Here is a 16,123-nt window from a genome sequence, read left to right on the forward strand (position 1 = left end):
TTGAGAAACCCTGCCATATCATTTATCCAGGCTTCCACACTGGGGGGCTTCGCATCCTTCCACACTAACAAGATCCTTCGCCGGGCTACCAGGGACGCAAAGGCCAGAATGCCGGCCTCTTTCACCTCCTGCACTCCCGGCTCGTCCGCTACTCCAAATAGTGCTAGCCCCCAACTTGGCTTGACCTGGACTTTCACCACCTTAGATACTGTTCTCGCAACTCCCTTCCAGAGCCCATCCAGTGCCGGGCATGACCAAAACATGGACATGGTTCGCCGGGCTTCCTGAGCACCTCCCACATCTGTCCTCCACCCCAAAGAATCTACTCAGCCTCGCCCCCGTCATATGCACTCTGTGAACAACCTTAAATTGTATCAGGCTAAGCCTGGCACACGAGGAAGAGGAATTAACCCTACTTAGGGCATCAGCCCACAGCCCCTCCTCAATCTCCTCCCCCAACTCCTCTTCCCATTTACCCTTCAGCTCCTCTACCAAAGCCTCCCCCTCTTCTTTGATCTCCTGGTATATCGCCGACACCTTGCCCTCTCCGACCCACATGCCCAAAATCACCCTGTCTTGAATCCCCTGTGCCGGGTGCAGCGGGAATTCCCTCACCTGCCGCCTCACAAATGCCCTCACTTGCATGTACCTGAAGGCATTTCCCGGGGGTAGTCCAAATTTCTCCTCCAGTGCCCCTAAGCTCGCAAACGTCCCATCGATGAACAGGTCCCCCATCCTTCTAATCCCTCCCCGATGCCAGCTCTGAAACCCCCCGTCCATCCTTCCTGGGACAAACCGGTGGTTATCTCTGATCGGGGACCACACCGAGGCTCCCATCGCACCCCTGTGTCGTCTCCACTGCCCCCAGATCTTTAACGTTGCTGCCACCACCGGACTCGTGGTGTACCTTGTCGGCGAGAGCGGCAGCGGTGCCGTCACCAGTGCCCCCAGGCTCAAAGAACAAAGAACAAAGAAATGTACAGCACAGGAACAGGCCCTTCGGCCCTCCAAGCCCGTGCCGACCATACTGCCCGACTAAACTACAATCTTCTACACTTCCTGGGTCCGTATCCTTCTATTCCCATCCTATTCATATATTTGTCAAGATGCCCCTTAAATGTCCCTATCGTCCCTGCTTCCACTACCTCCTCCGGTAGTGAGTTCCAGGCACCCACTACCCTCTGCGTAAAAAACTTGCCTCGTACATCTACTCTAAACTTTGCCCCTCTCACCTTAAACCTATGCCCCCTAGTAATTGACCCCTCTACCCTGGGGAAAAGCCTCTGACTATCCACTCTGTCTATGCCCCTCATAATTTTGTGTACCTCTATCAGGTCGCCCCTCAACCTCCTTCGTTCCAGTGAGAACAAACCGAGTTTATTCAATCGCTCCTCATAGCTTATGCCCTCCATACCAGGCAACATTCTGGTAAATCTCTTCTGCACCCTCTCTAAAGCCTCCACATCCTTCTGGTAGTGTGGCGACCAGAATTGAACACTATACTCCAAGTGTGGCCTAACTAAGGTTCTATACAGCTGCAACATGACTTGCCAATTCTTATACTCAATGCCCCGGCCAATGAAGGCAAGCATGCCGTATGCCTTCTTGACTACCTTCTCCACCTGTGTTGCCCCTTTCAATGACCTGTGGACCTGTACTCCTAGATCTCTTTGACTTTCAATACTCTTGAGGGTTCTACCATTCACTGTATATTCCCTACCTGCATTAGCCCTTCCAAAATGCATTACCTCACATTTGTCCGGATTAAACTCCATCTGCCATCTCTCCGCCCAAGTCTCCAGACAATCTAAATCCTGCTGTATCCTCAGACAGTCCTCATCGCTATCCGCAATTCCACCAACCTTTGTGTCGTCTGCAAACTTACTAATCAGACCAGTTACATTTTCCTCCAAATCATTTATATATACTACAAAGAGCAAAGGTCCCAGCACTGATCCCTGTGGAACACCACTGGTCACAGCCCTCCAATTAGAAAAGCATCCCTCCATTGCTACCCTCTGCCTTCTATGGCCTAGCCAGTTCAGTATCCACCTTGCCAGTTCACCCCTGATCCCGTGTGACTTCACCTTTTGTACTAGTCTACCATGAGGGACCTTGTCAAAGGCCTTACTGAAGTCCATATAGACAACATCTACTGCCCTACCTGCATCAATCATCTTAGTGACCTCCTCGAAAAACTCTATCAAGTTAGTGAGACACGACCTCCCCTTCACAAAACCGTGCTGCCTCTCACTAATACGTCCATTTGCTTCCAAATGGGAGTAGATCCTGTCTCGAAGAATTCTCTCCAGTAATTTCCCTACCACTGAAGTAAGGCTCACCGGCCTGTAGTTCCCGGGATTATCCTTGCTACCCTTCTTAAACAGAGGAACAACATTGGCTATTCTCCAGTCCTCCGGGACATCCCCTGAAGACAGCGAGGATCCAAAGATTTCTGTCAAGGCCTCAGCAATTTACTCTCCAGCCTCCTTCTGGGGTAGATCCCATCAGGCCCTGGGGACTTATCTACCTTAATATTTTTTAAGACACCCAACACCTCGTCTTTTTGGATCACAATGTGACCCAGGCTATCTACACCCCCTTCTCCAGACTCAACATCTACCAATTCCTTCTCTTTGGTGAATACTGATGCAAAGTATTCATTTAGTACCTCGCCCATTTCCTCTGGCTCCACACATAGATTCCCTTGCCTATCCTTCAGTGGGCCAACCCTTTCCCTGGCTACCCTCTTGCTTTTTATGTACGTGTAAAAAGCCTTGGGATTTTCCTTAACCCTATTTGCCAATGACTTTTCATGACCCCTTCTAGCCCTCCTGACTCCTTGCTTAAGTTCCTTCCTACTTTCCTTATATGCCACACAGGCTTCGTCTGTTCCCAGCCTTTTAGCCCTGACAAATGCCTCCTTTTTCTTTTTGACGAGGCCTACAATATCACTCGTCATCCAAGGTTCCCGAAAATTGCCGTATTTATCTTTCTTCCTCACAGGAACATGCCTGTCCTGTATTCCTTTCAACTGACACTTGAAAGCCTCCCACATGTCAGATGTTGATTTGCCCTCAAACATCCGCCCCCAATCTATGTTCTTCAGTTCCCGCCTAATATTGTTATAATTAGCCTTCCCCCAATTTAGCACATTCATCCTCGGACCACTCTTATCCTTGTCCACCAGTACTTTAAAACTTACTGAATTGTGGTCACTGTTACCGAAATGCTCCCCTACTGAAACATCTACCACCTGGCCGGGCTCATTCCCCAATACCAGGTCCAGTACCGCCCCTTCCCTAGTTGGACTGTTTACATATTGTTTTAAGAAGCCCTCCTGGATGCTCCTTACAAACTCCGCCCCGTCTAAGCCCCTGGCACTAAGTGAGTCCCAGTCAATATTGGGGAAGTTGAAGTCTCCCATCACCACAACCCTGTTGTTTTTACTCTTTTCCAAAATCTGTCTACCTATCTGCTCCTCTATCTCCCGCTGGCTGTTGGGAGGCCTGTAGTATACCCCCAACATTGTGACTGCACCCTTCTTATTCCTGATCTCTACCCATATAGCCTCACTGCCCTCTGAGGTGTCCTCTCGCAGTATAGCTGTGATATTCTCCCGAACAAGTAGCGCAACTCCGCCTCCCCTTTTACATCCCCCTCTATCCCGCCTGAAACATCTAAATCCTGGAACGTTTAGCTGCCAATCCTGCCCTTCCCTCAACCAGGTCTCTGTAATGGCAACAACATCATAGTTCCAAGTAGTAATCCAAGCTCTAAGTTCATCTGCCTTACCCGTAATGCTCCTTGCATTAAAACATATGCACTTCAGGCCACCAGACCCACTGTGTTCAGCAACTTCTCCCCGTCTGCTCTGCCTCAGAGCCACACTGTCCCTATTCCCTAGTTCTCCCTCAATGCTCTCACCTTCTGACCTATTGCTCCCGTGCCCACCCCCCTGCCATACTAGTTTAAACCCTCCCGTGTGACACTAGCAAACCTCGCGGCCAGGATATTTATGCCTTTCCGGTTTAGATGCAACCCGTCCATCTTATACAGGTCACACCTGCCCCGGAAGAGCTCCCAGTGGTCCAGATAACGGAAACCCTCCCTCCTACACCAGCTGTTTAGCCACGTGTTTGTCTGCTCTATCTTCCTATTTCTAGCCTCACTGGCACGTGGCACAGGGAGTAATCCCGAGATTACAACCCTCGAGGTCCTGTCTTTTAACTTTCTGCCTAGCTCCCTGAACTCCTGCTGCAGGACCTCATGCCCCTTCCTGCCTATGTCGTTAGTACCAATATGTACAACGACCTCTGCCTGTTTGCCCTCCCCCTTCAGGATTCCCTCTACCCGTTCGGAGACATCCTGGACCCTGGCACCAGGGAGGCAACATACCATCCTGGAGTCTCTTTCACGTCCACAGAAGCGCCTATCTGTGCCCCTGACTATAGAGTCCCCTATTACTATTACTCTTCTGCGCTTTGACCCTCCCTTCTGAACATCAGAGCCAGCCGTGGTGCCACTGCTCTGGCTGCTGCTGTTTTCCCCTGATAGGCTATCCCCCCCGACAGTATCCAAAGGGGTATATCTGTTCGAGAGGGGGACAACCACAGGGGATTCCTGCACTGACTGCCTGCCCTTTCTGGTGGTCACCCATTTCTCTGCCTGCACCTTGGGTGTGACCACATTTACATAACTGCGATCTATGACGCTTTCCGCCACCTGCATGCTCCTAAGTGCATCCAATTGCTGCTCCAACCGAACCATGCGGTCTGTGAGGAGCTGCAGTTGGGTGCACTTTCTGCAGATGAAGCCATCCGGGACGCTGGAAGCCTCCCGGACCTGCCACATCTCACAGTCAGAGCACAGCACCCCTCTAACTGACATTGCGTCAATTAATTAAAATTAAAATTTGTCTTTTTTTTTTAAATACTTTTTTTTTAAATTGCAAAGTTACTGTCAACTGTCTGTTTCCTAGCACTAGATTTCTAATAGAAATGCGATAGCTAACTATAATATTCTCCGATCTCTGGCTTAGATATCCTCTAAATTATAATTAAGTTATTATGTTTAATTAGTTCCCAAATACTCAAATTTTTTATTTTTTTAAAATTTAGGTTAGAATCCCAACACACCCCGACCACACAATTTGAAAAAAGGTATAAAAGTAAAAATCACTTACTTACCTTCTTACCTTCTGAGTGTCTGAGATGTTCTCAGGTTCTCTCGCTGACAGAGACTGCTCCTCCACCTCCGATCCTTGACCTGCACAATGCTAATAATATAATATGGCACTTACCTTACACCAATGGGTCTCGGGTTTCCTCTCCACCAGAATTTATTGGTTGGGGGGGGGGGGGGGGGGGGGGGGGGGGGACTTGCCAGAGGTCGAACTTCCGGTTCCCGCCTTATATAAAAACAAATAAAACAGAAAAGAAGAACAGACACGGGACCAGGCAAGGCTTTTTAAATTCACTACTCACCTCCCAGAAGGCCCCTGCGCACCGCTGCCGCCGAAATCCAAAGGGCTGCTCCTGTAAAGGTAAGAGCTTTTAAACTCACTACTCACCTCCCAGAAGGCCCCTGCGCACCGCTGCCGCCGAAATCCAAAGGGCTGCTCCTGTAAAGGCAAGAGCTTTTAAATTCACTACTCACCTCCCAGAAGGCCCCTGCGCACCGCTGCCGCCGAAATCCAAAGGGCTGCTCCTGTAAAGGTAAGAGCTTTTAAATTCACTACTCACCTCCCAGAAGGCCCCTGCGCACCGCTGCCGCCGAAATCCAAAGGGCTGCTCCTGTAAAGGTAAGTGCTTTTAAACTCACTACTCACCTCCAAAAAGGCCCCTGCGCACCGCTGCCGCCGAAATCCAAAGGTCCTTTGCAGGACGCCATCTCCAATCTCTTCCATGCCGCCCCCTCTCCCTCCATCACCCACTTACGGATCATCGTCACATTGGCTGCCCAGTAGTAGCCACCCAGATTCGGCAATGCCAGTCCTCCTTTATCTCTGCTACGCTCCAGGAACCCCCTCCTTACCCTCGGGGTCTTACTCGCCCACACAAATCCCATAATGCTCCTGCTTACCCTCTTGAAGAAGGCCTTGGTAATCATAATTGGGAGGCATTGGAATACAAAAAGAAACCTCGGGAGGACCACCATTTTAATCGACTACCCTACCAGCTAGCGAGAGTGGCACCATGTCCCACCTTTTAAAGTCCTCCTCCATCTGTTCCACCAGCGGCGTCAAATTAAGTTTGTGCAGTGCCCCCCAGCTCCTAGCTACCTGGATCCCCAAGTATCGAAAGCTTCTTTCCGCCCTTCTCAACGGTAGGTCATCTATCCCTCTTCCCTGATCCCCCGGATGCACCACAAAGAGCTCACTCTTTCCCACGTTGAGCTTATAGCCCGAGAAGTCTCCAAACTCCCTTAGGATCTGCATAACCTCAACCATCCCCTCCACTGGATCCGCCACATACAGCAAAAGGTTGTCTGCGTACAGCGACACTCGATGCTCCTCTCCCCCTCAGACCACCCCCCTCCATTTCCCCGACTCCCTTAACGCCATGGCCAAATGCCACCGGGGCTTTATACAGGAGCTTAACCCAACTAATAAACTCTCCCCCAAACCTCTTCAACACTTCCCAGAGATACTCCCACTCTACTCGGTCAAAGGCCTTCTCCGCGTCCATAGCTGCCACTATCTCCGCCTCTCCCTCCACCGATGGCATCATAATCACATTCAGCAGCCTTTGCACATTGGTATTTTGCTGCCTGCCCTTTACAAACCCCGTCTGGTCCTCGTGAATCACCCCCGGGACACAGTCCTCAATCCTCGTAGCTAACATTTTTGCCAGCAACTTAGCATCTACGTTGAGGAGCGAGATCGGCCTATTCGACCCGCACTGCAGTGGGTCCTTATCCCGCTTCAGGATCAAAGAGATCGTCGCCTCCGACATTGTCGGGGGCAGGGTCCCCCCCTCCCTTGCTTCATTGAAGGTCCTTACCAGCAACGGGGTTAACAGGGCTACAGACTTTCTATAGAACTCCACCGGGAACCCATCCGGTCCCGGGGCCTTCCCTGCCTGCATGCTCCCCAGTCCTGTAACCAGCTCCTCTACCCCAATTGGCACCCCCAAACCAGCCACCTCCTGCTCCTCCATCCTCGGGAACCTCAGTTGGTCCAAGAATCGTCGCATCCCCTCTTTTCCCCCAGGGGGCTGGGACCTATACAGCTCCTCGTAGAAGGCCTTGAATGCCTCATTCACTTTCACCGCACTCCGCACCGTAGTTCCCCTTCCATCCTTGACTCCACCTATTTCCCTCTCTGCCATCCTCTTACGGAGCTGATGTGCCAGCATCCGGCTCGCCTTCTCCCCATATTCATACATCGCCCCCTGTGCCTTTCTCCACTGTGCCTCTGCCTTCCCTGTGGTCAACAGGTCGAACTCCGTCTGGAGACTTCGCCTCTCCCTGAGTAGTCCCTCATCAGGGGCCTCTGCATATCTCCTGTCCACTCTTAAAATCTCCCCCACTAACCACTCCCTTTCCCTGCCCTCTCTCTTCTCCCTATGAGCCCTGATGGAGATTAACTCTCCCCTGATCACCGCCTTCAGCGCCTCCCATACTACTCCCACCTGCACCTCCCCGTTGGCCTCCAGATACCTTTCAATGCACCCCCGCACCCTCCCACACACTTCCTCGTCTGCCAACAGTCCCACATCCAACTGCCACAGCGGGCGTTGGTCCCTCTCCTCCCCCAGCTCTAATTCCACCCAGTGCGGGGTGTGGTCCGAGACGGCTATGGCCGAATATTCCGTTCCCTCCACTTTCGAGATCAATGCCCTGCCCAGAACAAAAAAATCTATCCGGGAGTAGGCCTTGTGTACATGGGAGAAAAAAGAAAATTCCCTGGCCAAAGGCCTGGCAAATCTCCACGGGTCTACTCCCCCCATCTGGTCCATAAACCCCCTGAGCACCTTGGCCGCAGCCGGCCTCTTTCCGGTCCTGGATCTGGAGCGATCCAGCGCTGGGTCCAGCACCGTGTTGAAGTCCCCCCCCATTATCAAACTTCCTACCTCCAAGTCCGGGATGCGCCCCAACATACGTTTCATGAATCCAGCGTCGTCCCAGTTCGGGGCGTATACATTTATCAATACCACCCCCGTCCCCTGCAACCTACCACTCACCATCATGTACCGGCCTCCGTTATCCACCACTATGGTCTTGGCCTCAAATGACAGCCGCTTCCCCACCAGTATTGCCACCCCTCTATTCTTCGCATCCAGCCCCGAATGGACCACCTGTCCTACCCATCCCTTTCTTAACCTGACCTGATCTGCCACCTTCAGATGTGTCTCCTGAAGCATGACCACGTCTGCCTTCAGTCCCTTCAAGTGCGTGAGCACTCGGGCCCTCTTAATCGGCCCATTTAGGCCTCTCACATTCCACGTGATCAGCCGGATTGGGGGGCTATCCACTCCCCCCCCCTTGCCGACTAGCCATCTCCTATTTTAAGCCAGTCGCGTGCCTGCGTCTCCCGCACTCTCCAGTCCCCCAGACGGGGAACCCCCGCCCCGACCACCTCTTCCATTTTCAGTTCCCCATCAGCCATTGCAGCAGCAACCCTATTGTCCCCCCCTCTCCCCCCTCCCCACCCCCCCCTCCCCGCTAGATCCAAATCTAGCTCTTTTGCTCCCCCCATAATACTTCCGTAAGTCAGCTGTTCCGTCGACTTCTTGACGAGATGGCGGAGGGCCATGGTATGGGATGCCATATTGGGAATGAATTTCCCGAGGAAGTTGACCATCCCGAGGAAGCGGAGGACCGCCTTCTTGTCCTCCGAAGTCTTCATGGCGTTGATCGCCGAGACCTTGTCGGCATCTGGCAGCATGCCCTGCTGCGAGATGTGGTCACCCAGGAACTTAATGATTGACCAAATGAGCACTTGGCTCCGTTGAGCTGGAGACCATGTTCATGAATTCTCTGGAATACCTTCTTGAGGCGAACGATGTGTTCCTGGAGCGTTGTGGACCAGATAATTATGTCGTCAACGTATACTCGCACCCCTTCGATGCCCTCCATCATCTGCTCCATGATGCGGTAAAATAATTTGGAGGCAGATAAGATCCCAAAAGGCATCCGGTTGTAGCAGTAGCGACCGAACGGGGTGTTGAACGTGCACAGCTTGCGACTGGATGCGTCCCGCTGTATTTGCCAAAAACCTTTGGAGGCGTCCAGCTTAGTAAAGAATTTGGCATGAGCCATCTCACTGGTCAACTCTTCACATTTTGGTATCGGGTAATGCTCCCGCATGATGTTGCGGTTTAGATCCTTAGAGTCAATGCAAATGTGAAGCTCCCCTGACGGCTTCTTTACGCAGACCATGGAGCTGACCCAGTCTGTTGGCTCCGTGACCTTCGATATGATGCCCTGTTCTTGGAGGTCCTGTAATTGCTTCTTCAGACGATCCTTGAGGGGTGCCGGCACCCGGCGTGGTGCATGAATTACAGGGGTGGCGTTCGGCTTGAGCAGGATTTTATATCGGTATGGGAGCGTGCCCATTCCATCAAATACGCTGTGGTACTGCATGATAATGTCATCTACATTGGCTTGCAAGTTTCCATCAGGCGAGGCCGTCGCCAGTGATGATGACATGATGTGGACTCGCTGAACCAGATTCAGGAGCTTGCAGGCTCGAGCACCGAGCAGGGACCCTCTGTCAGGCCCGACGATTTCAAACCGCAGTGTTGCCTTGATCGCCTTGTTGGATACCCCTAGTTGACAGGAGCCACTGGCAGCTATGGCATTGTAGTCAAGGAGCTGGCAGGCCGGTGGAAGAATGCTTGGTGTGGCGCGGATGGTGTCGAGGTCGGATTTTGAGATGAGGTTCGCTGATGCGCCGGTGTCCAGTTTAAATCGGATGCGGGCCTTGTTAACTGTGAGGATAGCAGACTACTCATTGTCGGGATCCACTCTGAGGATCGAGAGGCGTTGTGTAGGTGTGGTGGAAGGCAGCGCATGTGTGGTTATGATGCCCATCCGGTATGTGGACTTGAGGCACTCAGCATCAGGGTCTGTTGGGCTGTCGGGATCGGAATCTAGCATGCCTTGTTGTATTGAGCGGACACTTCTGCGCCGCAGCTGGGATCGCTGGCTGCTGAGCGGTGGAGCAGATCTGCAAAGGGCTGCGTAGTGGTCAAGCTTGCCACACTGTAGACACCGGCGTCCTTTTGCCGGACATTGCCACTTTAAATGGGCGGAGTCACAATTCGGACACGTCATGACGCCAACGTCAGTGCGTTCCATGCGCCATCGCGCATGCCCAGTGCGGTCGGTCGATGTACGCACCTGCGCAGTCGGGTTGTCGGGCTCGTCGTCCACTCGGTCATGGCTTGCATGCGCAGGGACCCGGTAAAAGCGCGCGAAAGGGCCACTCTCCTTGTTGCTCAGGCCCTGCATTTGTGCAATGGCCTGCACCCGTTCCGCCTCGTGGGAGGCCAGCTTTGCAGTTTCTGCCGCCCTGATGTGGGATTGACGATTCTTAGCATGCTCATGGACAACGCACGTCTCGATAGCGACAGAGAGGGTCAACTGTTTGACTTTCAGGAGCTGCTGCCGAAGAGAGTCGGAGTGGACCCCGAAAACGATCCGATCCCGGATCATGGAATCAGCCATCGAGTCATAGTTACATGACTGCGCGAGGATGCGGAGATGGGTCACGAAGGACTGAAAAGGTTCATCCTTACCATGAAGCCCCTGCTGGAAAACGTACCTTTCAAAGCTCTCAATCACCTCAATGTCGCAGTGGCTGTCAAACTTCAGCAGGACTGTTTTGAATTTTGTTTTATCTTCGCCGTCAGCGAACGTGAGGGAGTTGTAGATGTGGATGGAGTGGTCCCCCGCGGTGGAGAGAAATATCGCGATCTTCCTGGCATCCGATGCTGCTTCGAGGTCGGAGGCCTCGATGTGCAAGAGGAACTTTTGCTTGAAGATTTTTCAATTGGCGCCGAGGCTGCCAGAGATGCGGAGGAGGCTGGATATTTTCCATTTCACCGGATGGCTGCTTGCTGGTCAATGCTGATTCACTCGAGGTAGGTCCATCAAGATCAGTATCACTCTGGTACCATGACAGGTTGGGCAGGTAGGTTCGATGTGGACTGCACTAGATGCAGGGAAGCTAGAAACAGACGCTAGAAACACCGGAGAAGATCCAACACTGTTTTATTCAATGATAGAACTGATATACATATTCAGCTGTGGGTCAACACTATACTGAACTGACTGGAGACCTTGTAGTAGCCTGACCAGACTTACTAGCTACCGCATGGTGTTTGCACTTGCTAGCTCGTGGACTCTGTCTCAGTGGCTGGGTCCAGAGAGAGCGGGAAACCTAGTGCCCTCTGGCTTTATAGTGGGAGTGTCCTGTCTGGTGATTGACTGCACTGTGCTGTGTGCTTACTGGTCATCCTGTGTGTCAATCACTGCCTGTCTGCATCTCATTATATACATGCGTGGATATTATGACAAGAGGTAGAAGTTCTGGACAGGAATTCCAGAATGATGGGAATTTCGATAAGGCAGGGAGTCAGAGAGATCGCAGGGGTGTCTGTCGGGAGAGAGCACAGGGGGCAGCCAAGATTGGAGGTGGGGAGCGTTTGTAGGGAAGTAAGTTGTGGTCAGGAGAGATGGCTGGATCGTGGGGGTGGGAGGTGTGGGTATAGGTTACCTTCCTGAGCTGTGAGGGGAAACCTCCTGTATCGCCCGAGTACCTTGGAAGGGGCCTGCAGAATAAATGATCAGTGCTGTTTCAAGTTAAACCTCAGACAGCCCAGTGCCAGTGCTGGATGTGGTCGGCAGTGTATCCTTCACAAGAAAATACGTCTCCGGGACTGCTTTACTCAGTGAATCCTAGTCCAACGGCGGACAGTAGCGTTGTTGGTATGACAATGAACCTGCAAAACGGAGGTCTGAGAGAGCTCATCAGAGATCATTAATTAATTCAAATCCTACTGTGAGAACTTGGAGCTTTGAATTCACTTGCCAGTCGTGCACCTATCCTGAAAATAAATAAAAATAATACGTCCCTTCATTCTGCCTGCATTACAGTTTCAGGGTGTATCACACTCCCCCTCCCCCTTTATTAATATCGGAAAGTGAAACTCATCCACAACTGCCACTGAATCTAATGCTTTGTTTGCTTTGCGATTTACAGGATTGGGCCCTGGTCAGGCGCACAGTGGGCTGTGCCAATCAGCAGCCAGTTTTCTGTACAGTCACCGAGTCCTACCCCTTGTCTAGTTTCACCCAGCTAAGTTTCACTTCTCCGGGCTGCAGCGAGGAACAGTCGCAGGGACCGTCAGCCACTAATCCAACTGCAAGTATTCCCAGCTAAATAGCGCTCTGGGTTTGTCTGGGCACTGCTTCAGAGATCTGAGAGATCAGGGCACCTTTTCAAACACAGAAGCAGCCACACTGCCGATTGAGAATCCTTTCCATTGCAGAAAGACGGACAGGAGAGTTTTTGGGGGGTTTGGGGTGGGATGTTCAAGTGTTAAAAATCTGATTGGGAATGCCAGTCGCTTCTGGATTTAGCTGTTGGCCAAATCACTCACAGGAAGCAGTTCGGCAATTTATATATTCTAACTAAGCTGCATGTCTCATATGAAGAAACGTTGAACGGTCGGGCCTACATTCATGGGAGTTCAGTAGAGTGAGATGAGATCTTATTGAAACATAAAAGATTCCGAGGGTGGCTTGACAGAGTAGATACTGACATATTTCTTCACGTGGAGACGTTTAGACTGAGGGGCTGTTTCAAGGTCAGGGGTTTCCTCTTTAAAACAGAGATGAAGAGGAATTTCTTCTCAGAGGGTCGTTAGTCTTAGGAATTCTCTCCTAGCAAGAAATTAAGGCTGGGTTATTGAATATATTCAAAGCTGAATTGGACAGATTTTTGCCAGTGAGTCAAGGGCTGTGGGGTTCAGGAAGGAAAATGGAGTTAAGGCCACTTCAGATCAGCCATGATCTTATGGAGCAGGCCTGATGGGATGAATGGCGTACTCACAGCCTATTTCTTATAATTCTTATGTTCTATGTCCCCATAATTAACAAGTATTATGGGGAATTGGTGGAGAGAGTTGGCACAGAGACAGTAGGCCAAATGGACCCCTTCTGTGGTGGAATAATTCCATGGTTTAAACTTAGCCCTCGCTGGCCAAATTTTCCAGGCCTTGATAAATCTGGCAGCTAACGGTAAGTGAGTAGGTAGCTGGTGGCTTCAGTGGTCAGGGCACCCGGCCATGGGGGCCAGATGGGTGCCAGCATGTGGTGCAGGTTGGGGGTTTGTCTGCCCTCCGGGTGTGGGTGGGGTTACGGGTTTGTGGGACGGGGGTTGGTGCCAGGGGCACAGTGCTGCCTATTCACCCTGGCCGCCCTGAGGAAGTTGTGCAGTTTCTTCCCGCGCAGCTGGATTGCCCATGGCGCTGACCATCTCGGTCCAGGCACGCCGAACGGCTGGCAGCCTCCTTCCCGGGCCGACGCACAGAGTCGCCCGCCTCTCCTCCACTAGTCTAGCAGGGTCTCGAGCTCAGTGTCCGTGAAATGGGGTGCCTCGCTGCCGTCTTGTTGGCTGGGATGGTGTGTGAGGGAAGTGAAGTATGTATATGCCGCTGCAGCTTGTCAGCCTCCTGAGTGTCAATCACAAACCTGCCAAATCTATGTCCTCAAAGAACTCAAGCAAGTTTCTCAAGCATGACTTACCCTTCATAAAACTATGCTGACAATGGTGGATTGTACTTTGTCTTTTCTAATGTTCAGTCATCTCCTCCTTAATGATTGACCCAGCTACTTCCGCACAACAGAGGTCAAGCTAACTGGTTTCCTACATTTTGCCTTTCTCCCTTTTTGAATAAGGAGTTACATTAGTGTGTTTCCAGTCCACCTGGGCCTTTCCAGAATCCAGTGAATTTTGAAATATCATAACCAATGCATCCACTATCTCTGCTGCCACCTCCTTTAATACCCTAGGTTGCAGGCCATCAGGTCCCGGAGACTTATCTGCCTCTAGTCCCATTAGTTTATTCAATACCCTCTCCCTAGTGATGGGTATTGCACTAAGTTCCTTTGCATTAACTGAAGTTCTTGGAACATTTTTATTATCCTCCTCTACCGTGAAGACAGAGATCTAGGGCAGCACGGTAGCATTGTGGATAGCACAATTGCTTCACAGCTCCAGGGTCCCAGGTTTGATTCCGGCTTGGGTCACTGTCTGTGCGGAGTCTGCACATCCTCCCCGTGTGTGCGTGGGTTTCCCCCGGGTGCTCCGGTTTCCTCTCACAGTCCAAAGATGTGCAGGTTAGGTGGATTGGCCATGCTAAAATTGCCCTTAGTGTCCAAAATTGCCCTTAAGTGTTGGGTGGGGTTACTGGGTTATGGGGATAGGGTGGCGGTGTGGACCTTGGGTAGGGTGCTCTTTCCAAGAGCCGGTGCAGACTCGATGGGCCGAATGGCCTCCTTTTGCACTGTAAATTCTATGATAAAAAAAATATTGGTTCAGTGCCTCCGCCATTATTACCTTGCCAGTATTGTCCTCTAAAGGGCCAACATTTACTTTAGCTATTCACTTCCTCTTTATATACTTATCAAAGCTCTTGGTGTCCTTTCATATTTCATCTTAGCCTTTTTGATTCTATTTTTAGTAGCTTTTTGCTGACCCCTAATGTTCTCACAATCGTCCAGCTTACCACTAGCTTTTGCAGTATGGTATGCCCTAATTTTTGCCTTTATGTCCTCCATGACTGCCTTGTTTGCCATGGAACATCTTTTTCCTTTTTACAATTCCTCTTCCTCTCAGAAATATACTTTAATCGAGAGGTGTTTAATATTTCCCTGAACATCTGTCATTGTTCCTCAACTGTCCGACCCTCAATTATGAGCACTGCTGCCTCACGGTGCTGAGGTCCCAGGTTCGATTCTGGCTCTGGGTCATTGTCCATGTGGAGTTTACACATTCTCCTTGTGCTTGCATGGGTTTCACCCTCACAACCCAGAGATGTGCAGGATAGGTGGATTGGCTACGCTAAATTGCCCCTTAATTGGAAAAAATGAATTGGGTACTCTAAATTTATTTTAAAAATAAAACCATGCTCTGTCCTCTCTTGCTCAATGTGAATTTGAAATTCTAGCATGCTGTGATCACTCCCCCCAAGAGGATCCTCAATGTCAAGACTATTTATCAACCCTTCTTTGTTACGTAATACTAAATCTAAAATAACCAGCTCCCTGGTTGGCTCCATTACATATTGCTCTAAGAAACAATCCCTCATGCACTCTATGAAATCTCAATCGAGGCTACCCTTGCCAATTTGATTAATCCAGTGAATATGCATGGTATAATCACCCATGATTACCGTTGTGCCTTTCTCACAAGCCCTCATTATTTCTTGCTTTGGAAGTATTGCTGTAAATTACTCCTAGCAAGGAGTTTTTCCCCTTGTTTTTATTTCCACCCTTGTTGATTCAACATCTTGGTCCTTAGTGCCAATATCATTTCTTAATGCAGCCTTGATGTAATCTTTTTAAAAATATATTTTATTCAAATTTTTTTCCGGCCAAACAAACAGTACAAAACCTTTTCCCTTTTTACAACAATAAAACAATATAAATAATAGTGACCGTTTTTTAAACAAATAAATAAATAAATAATATATAAACTAAATGGCAACTGCCAGAACAAAATATTAACTCTCCCAAATAATAAAGTCAAACAAGCCAATATACATATCCAAGTAAAAATATCCAGACAAAACCCCCCCCCCCCGGGTTGCTGCTGCTACTTTCCCAGTTCCTTTATCGTTCTGCGAGATAGTCAATGAACGGTTGCCACCGCCTGGTGAACCCTTGAGCCGAACCTCTTAGTGCAAACTTTATCCGTTCTAGTTTTATAAACCCTGCCACGTCATTTATCCAGGCCTCCACGTCTGGGGGTTTAGCTTCCTTCCACATTACCAATATCCTTCGCCGGGCTACTAGGGACGCAAAGGCCAAAACATCAGCCTCTCTCGCCTCCTGCACTCCCGGCTCTTCTGCAACCCCGAATATAGCCAACCCCCAGCTTGGCTCGACC

At 50.5% G+C, this 16,123-nt stretch overlaps 1 protein-coding gene across 1 annotated transcript in view; it reads left to right on the forward strand.

Annotated features, from left to right (window-relative positions):
• The first annotated feature begins 12,217 nt into the window (after positions 1-12,217).
• Positions 12,218-16,123, forward strand: part of LOC140410684 (protein PML-like) — a 67,893-nt gene continuing 63,987 nt past the window's right edge. Inside the window, exon 1 of the mRNA XM_072499088.1 lies at positions 12,218-12,373. The gene's annotated coding sequence lies outside the window, so the exon portion shown is untranslated. The remainder of the gene's footprint in view (positions 12,374-16,123) is intronic.

Source organism: Scyliorhinus torazame, chromosome 1 (assembly GCF_047496885.1).
Source record: "Scyliorhinus torazame isolate Kashiwa2021f chromosome 1, sScyTor2.1, whole genome shotgun sequence".
Classification (NCBI taxonomy): Eukaryota; Metazoa; Chordata; class Chondrichthyes; order Carcharhiniformes; family Scyliorhinidae; genus Scyliorhinus; species Scyliorhinus torazame.